Here is a 6,062-nt window from a genome sequence, read left to right on the forward strand (position 1 = left end):
TTAGGTACGGCTAGCACAATTAACCCTCGTGTAGCTTTACGCGAAATTCCAAAAAACAATCTTACGGATATAGATATATATATATTTACAAGCATATAATACTCAATATAAATGCATATTGTTGTACAGAGGCTATGTAATTATAGGTGAAATAGTATCGATAATCGATATAGGTGATATAGTATCGATTATCGATATTTGCATCGCTTGTGCCAAATCTAACACAGTACTCATTATATAATTAACACTGTCGCTAAAGGATTTTGATAACTTTTTTTTTCCATCCAAACCTTACATACTGCAACACAAATCTAAACTTTTATCAAACCAAACATATTTAAAACTGGTCACCTTTGGTTTTCTCTTCTCTCCGTCTTTCAAGGCTGACCGTTGGGCAGGCTTGCTTTAGCGAGGTCACCCACATACGCTATAGTAAATGGAAAGAAGTCACACACATCATTTTTTTTGTCTAAAATGTATAAGACTAAGAAATTTGCCAGTTTTTGCAGTCTTCAATAATAAAGATATTATGAAAATTAATTTTATGAATTAACATAATAGCTATGAATTATGCTTACATAATCTAACACAAACTCAAACATTACTCCTTAAAAAGTTAGCGTTTTATTAAACTCTAACATGCGTTATGCTGAGTCAATCATTTAGCCTCAAACGTTATGGTGGATTGAGACTGGTAGTTGTAGACTAGATACAGTAGCGGTCATATGTTCACACAAACTGTACTATTGGTCTGTGGAACTTGCCACACACACACATTAAGTAAGACGTAAAGTTGTTTATGTTTTTGTAATTTACAGTGATACGTTTAGATAATTCACTATGTATTACGGTTATTTGTAATATTAATTAGATTAATATTAATAAATGTAAGTAGTAATAACTACATCAGCCAACTGGGATAGACATGATAAATATAGCTTTATAATTGACAATTCTGCTTTCGTGCTTGGTAATTTCGCTAAGTAGGCCTAACCTCGTCAGGTTTTCTTGGGTTAATGACCGAAAACACCGCTGCAGCGAGGGTACCTAACTGATGACCTAGGGCAGAAGAGGAGTCATATAAGTTGTGTTTTTTTTCGTTGTTGTTTGCCTGTTACTCTTAATTAAAATTATCTATTATTAATTGAAATTACTATTTTAGAAGTTTTAGCTACTATTTTAGTAGAAGCATACTGTATTGTAATATTATAAAATTTTTCTTTTAATTACGCTTCATTTATCCGTTGAAGAAAGCTTAAAGAATGCTCGGGAACTGCACGATTAGGAAACATGAGTGCCTGTAATGCGAACATCTCTCCCCCCTTTTCCCCATGAATTGTTTTCTTAAACGAAGAACATACAGTTTTATTTATTATGGTGTAAGTAGAGAGCACTGACGCTTATAACCTGATCGCTTGCTTATTTGTGCCATTTCACCATTTAGTATGGAGTGGAGTGGAGTGGAGTGGGGGGGGGGAGTCTTTATAGAATCAAAACCAGTGCCTAACTATCCTTCTCATGATTAATTTCGCTTGAGAGATCCCCGTAACGGTGAACAAGTTTCGTTCCTCTGGGGATCGATACTGCACTTGAGAGGCTTCTCTGGACTAACAGCTTTATGATAGACCACGTGCCCAATTTTTGGGATTTACTTGCACTAAACGGCCAGTGGGAATATAAAAAGCATTGTTACATATTTTCTACTTTCGAAAGGAAGAAGGCCACAAAAACAGGCTGATTTTTCTGTTTAACTTCGAAAAATTGAGTTAAATGATGGATCACCTCAATTAAATTAACTTACACAGGATGATAAGCAAAGTAAAAACTTTTAAAACATTTGTAGACAGATAGCCAGATGGAGATAATCAGATGTGTAGCCAAATAGCCAGATAGAGATAATCAGACGTGTAGCTAAATAGCCAGATAGATATAGGCAGACGTGCAGATAGATAATCAGATGTGTACACAGATAATCAGATGGAGATAGACAGATGTGCAGGTAGATAATCAGATGGAGATAGACAGATGTGCAGATAGATAGTCAGATGTGTAGACAGATAATCAGATGGAGATAGACAGATGAGTAGACAGATAATCGGATGGAGATAGACAGATGTGTAGACAGATAATCGGATGGAGATAGACAGATGTGTAGACAGATAATCGGATGGAGATAGACAGATGTGTAGACAGATAATCGGATGGAGATAGTCAGATGTGTAGACAGATAATCAGATGTGTAGCCAAATAGCCAGATAGATATAGGCAGACGTGCAGATAGATAGCTAAATGTAGATAGCCAAATGTGTAGACAGATAATCAGATGGTGATACACAGATGTGCAGATAGATAACCAGATGTTTAGACAGGCAGCCAGATAGTCAGATGTGTAGACAGATAATCAGATGGTGATAGACAGATAATCAGATGGAGATAGACAGATAGTCAGATGGAGATAGACAGATGTGTACACAGATAATCAGATAGATATAGGCAGACGAGCAGATAGATAGTCAGATGGAGATAATCAGATATGTAGCCAGATATATATTGGCAGACGTGCAGATAGATAGCTAGATGTAGATAGCCAGATGTGCAGATAGATAACCAGATGTTTAGACAGGCAGCCAGATAGTCAGATATGTAGACAGATAGCCAGAAAGTGATAGCCAGCTGTGTTGACAGATAACCAGATGGAGATAGCCGGTTGTGTAGACAGATAGTGATAGCTAGCTGTGTCGACAGATAACCAGATGGAGATAGCCGGTTGTGTAGACAGATAGTGATAGCTAGCTGTGTCGACAGATAACCAGATGGAGATAGCCGGTTGTGTAGACAGATAGTGATAGCTAGCTGTGTCGACAGATAACCAGATGGAGATAGCCGGTTGTGTAGACAGATATCCAGATAAATAGTTAGATGATGACGATATACCGGAAGGAACAGAGAAGAGTATTCGGTGTTTTATGATAATTTACAGATGCATCTGTTACCAAGGCACGAGACCTGTATGATAGCCAAGTCTTTCTGTTACTGTGTAACATGAACCAGTTTGGGGTGTTTCAAAAGAGGATTATTACGCAACTCTCTTGCAGACAAGACAACTAACTGGAAACCAAATATTCTTTCCCCTCCTATCCTTATTTCAGTTCTACTGAACACGTGCTATTTAATAACACACGATCTTCATAAGGTCTATTGCACGTGTGTGCTGGGTAAGTGGTAATGCAAGTAGACTAGCGACGAGTTCTAAGAACTTAGGAGTGGAAGCAAAGAACCATGTGCTATAATATGCCAACCAAATTAAATCTGCCGTATCCAGTGCCGACGAGACCTTTCGCTCAATACTAGAACTAATCAGACCGGCTGAGATACGACAGACATAGTAGTAGCTAAAAGCTATTTATATCATCAGTTTCATAAACAAAACTGTGTAATAATATGCCAACCACATTAAATCTGCCGTATCCAGTGCGACGAGGCCTTTCGCTCAATACTAGGACTAATCAGACCGGCTATTTATATCATCAGTTTCATAAACAAAACCAGTTATGATCTGAACAGTAAATTGTAATTATTTTATCTTTTTTTTTTTTTGGTCATTTACAAACGACCGTTTCTTAAATCCTGCGTGTTTAAATTAAACTGTTATACAACTAACATTATACGAGAACATGAGCACATACATATATGTCTAAAGGTTCCAAGTGTCTCTTCTGTTAATTTAGTAACACACACAAGAGGTAGAGCTGGCAAGATTTCTTTGTAGACCACACGTTCCATTTAATGGGCGTAGTCGTACATGCAAGAACCTATTGTTTGCGTATCGTTGGGCCACCTAATGATATATTAACGAGACGGTATGGTACACCAACTCATGCAAGTCGTGCAGTTAGACGGCTACTTGCTTTTCACTTAGCTAATCAAATGCGAACAGTGTTACTAGACACATCTGCCGATTAAAAAACAAACCCTGTAATTTTGAAGGCCCACTTCTGACAACCTTCCGACTTCCTCGTGAGCAGGAGGAGAGTCCGATCGGCGATTCGAACAATAAATAACTCTCTTGTCAGGTGGTGTAATGAAAATCGTGCATAAGTATTGACTTCGGATCAAGCTGTGGCAAATACCTTCAAGTTTTGAAGCCCTGTCTTTGTATCTTACCGCCACGTGATCAAAGGCTAAGCAATACGTGGTCAATTTCAGTCGTTATCCAATTCATATAGCCCCCCCCCCCTCGGCGGTATGTCTAAAGACTTATAACTCCTGAAAACCGGGTTTCGATTCTCGTGGTGGGTACAGGCATCCTATTGTGTAGCTTAACTTGTGCACGTTTTAAAACTGGTTAAATTCAATATTCAGTTATTGCTCTTTATAAATATGGTTTGGTTTTCAATTCATAACTTTCGAGTTTACTCAATTCCTTGATGTTTCCGTAGAATCGATGTTAAGTTGCTTGGCAACCCGTTCCCAATGTTTCTATAAACCTCAACTTGGATACATTTTGTTTATCGAAACAAAAATACGTCACTGTTTACATATTACTTTGAAATTATATAAACACACTGATATAAAATATATATATATCATTATAGACAACATTATATAAAAAAAAAACACTTTTTGATTTACTTGGATGATATTTTGTTTGTTGCTAAGTGCAAAGCTACACAATGGACTATCTGTGCTCTACCCAACTCTGGTATCGAAACCCAATTTTTAGCACTATAAGCCCACAGATTTAGCGCTTAACCACCGGGATGATACACGCACGTTTTAATCAATGTACTGAGTGGTTATAAAGCAAGTTTCGCAGTTCAGTATGTTAGATCTCATAGTTACCACATGTTGTCACCGGGGGCGCCACTATGATCCGATGTATCAATCACAGCATCTGTTCAAAAATGTACTCCTCCAGCGTCTCATCTGGAATGCTGGCTACTTCCCGGACAACTGCATCCTTGAGATCCTGAATTGTGTCAGGCTTTACATGTGACTTCAGATATCCCCACATTTACACGTGACTTCAGATATCCCCACATTAGTTTCTGTCCCGGTAACTTAGTTGGTTGCGTGTGCTGACACTTCCAAAAATGATGAACTGCAGGCCATTAACTGGTCATTGACTTCAGTCTTGCCAAGTCGACACGTTAAGTTAAATCAATTTTCTTCGGTACTTGAACATGGTGCGAATTGTAAGGCAGCTTTCACAATGTTGACCGAAGAGTGTTAGGAACAGTTGAAATTGGCAAATATAGACACCAGGGCAACATAATATATACCCATGTACACTTGTTTTGGCTTATTCTGCTACCACATGGCTGACCTCAGCGATAGCTTCAGTACGTGTCGCTAGTATGCCTGTACGTGGGGGCTTATCAGAAGTCCAACCTGTCTCCTCAAATTATTTTATGGACTTGCGCACAACAACAACAATGGAACAAGGCCCGTTGGGGATGTTATGTACATTTATTTATTCCCCGAGAGCTGCCTTGGCATTTCATCCTAAACAAACAAACAAAATAAATGAATAAAATCGTGGCATGGATTTAGTTTTTAAAGGAAATATAAGCTTTCCTAAATTGGGGTGTTCAAGGATATTGATATCCTCCCTCGCCCCACTAGCGAAAAAAGAAATTTTGATAAGTTCGTGAGGTTAAAAAAGATTTCAGCCTGGTAGTATCTGATAATTTGGCTAGTATGAATATTTGAGAGAAGTCCAGAAGGCAGAGAGAATACCAAGGCTGATGACGACATCTATGAGAAGAAATAAGGCAAAAACACTCGGCAAAGCATATCTCCATGTGGTTAGGGAGCTCGTCTCGCAATCTGCGGGTTAGAATCCCCGTCCCACCAAACATGCTCGCCCTTTCAGCCGTTGGTGGGGGGGGGGGGGTTATAACGTGACGATCAATCCCACTATTCGCTGGTAAAAGGGTAGTCCAAGAGTTGGCGGTGGGTGGTGATGACTAGCTGCCTTCTCTCTAGGCTTACACTGCTAAATTAGAGAAGGCTAGCGCAGATAGCCCTCGTGTAGCTTTGCGCGAAATACAAAACAAACA

General features: G+C 38.8%; 1 long non-coding RNA gene across 1 annotated transcript in view; it reads right to left on the bottom strand.

The window, feature by feature from the left end:
• LOC111089646 overlaps positions 1-6,062 on the bottom strand; it is a 27,138-nt gene that overhangs the window by 18,336 nt on the left and 2,740 nt on the right. The window contains exon 2 of the long non-coding RNA XR_002613866.1: positions 352-427. This is a non-coding gene — a long non-coding RNA (uncharacterized LOC111089646). The remainder of the gene's footprint in view (positions 1-351; positions 428-6,062) is intronic.

This window comes from Limulus polyphemus, unplaced genomic scaffold (genome assembly GCF_000517525.1).
Source record: "Limulus polyphemus unplaced genomic scaffold, Limulus_polyphemus-2.1.2 Scaffold6891, whole genome shotgun sequence".
In the NCBI taxonomy this organism is placed as follows: domain Eukaryota; kingdom Metazoa; phylum Arthropoda; class Merostomata; order Xiphosura; family Limulidae; genus Limulus; species Limulus polyphemus.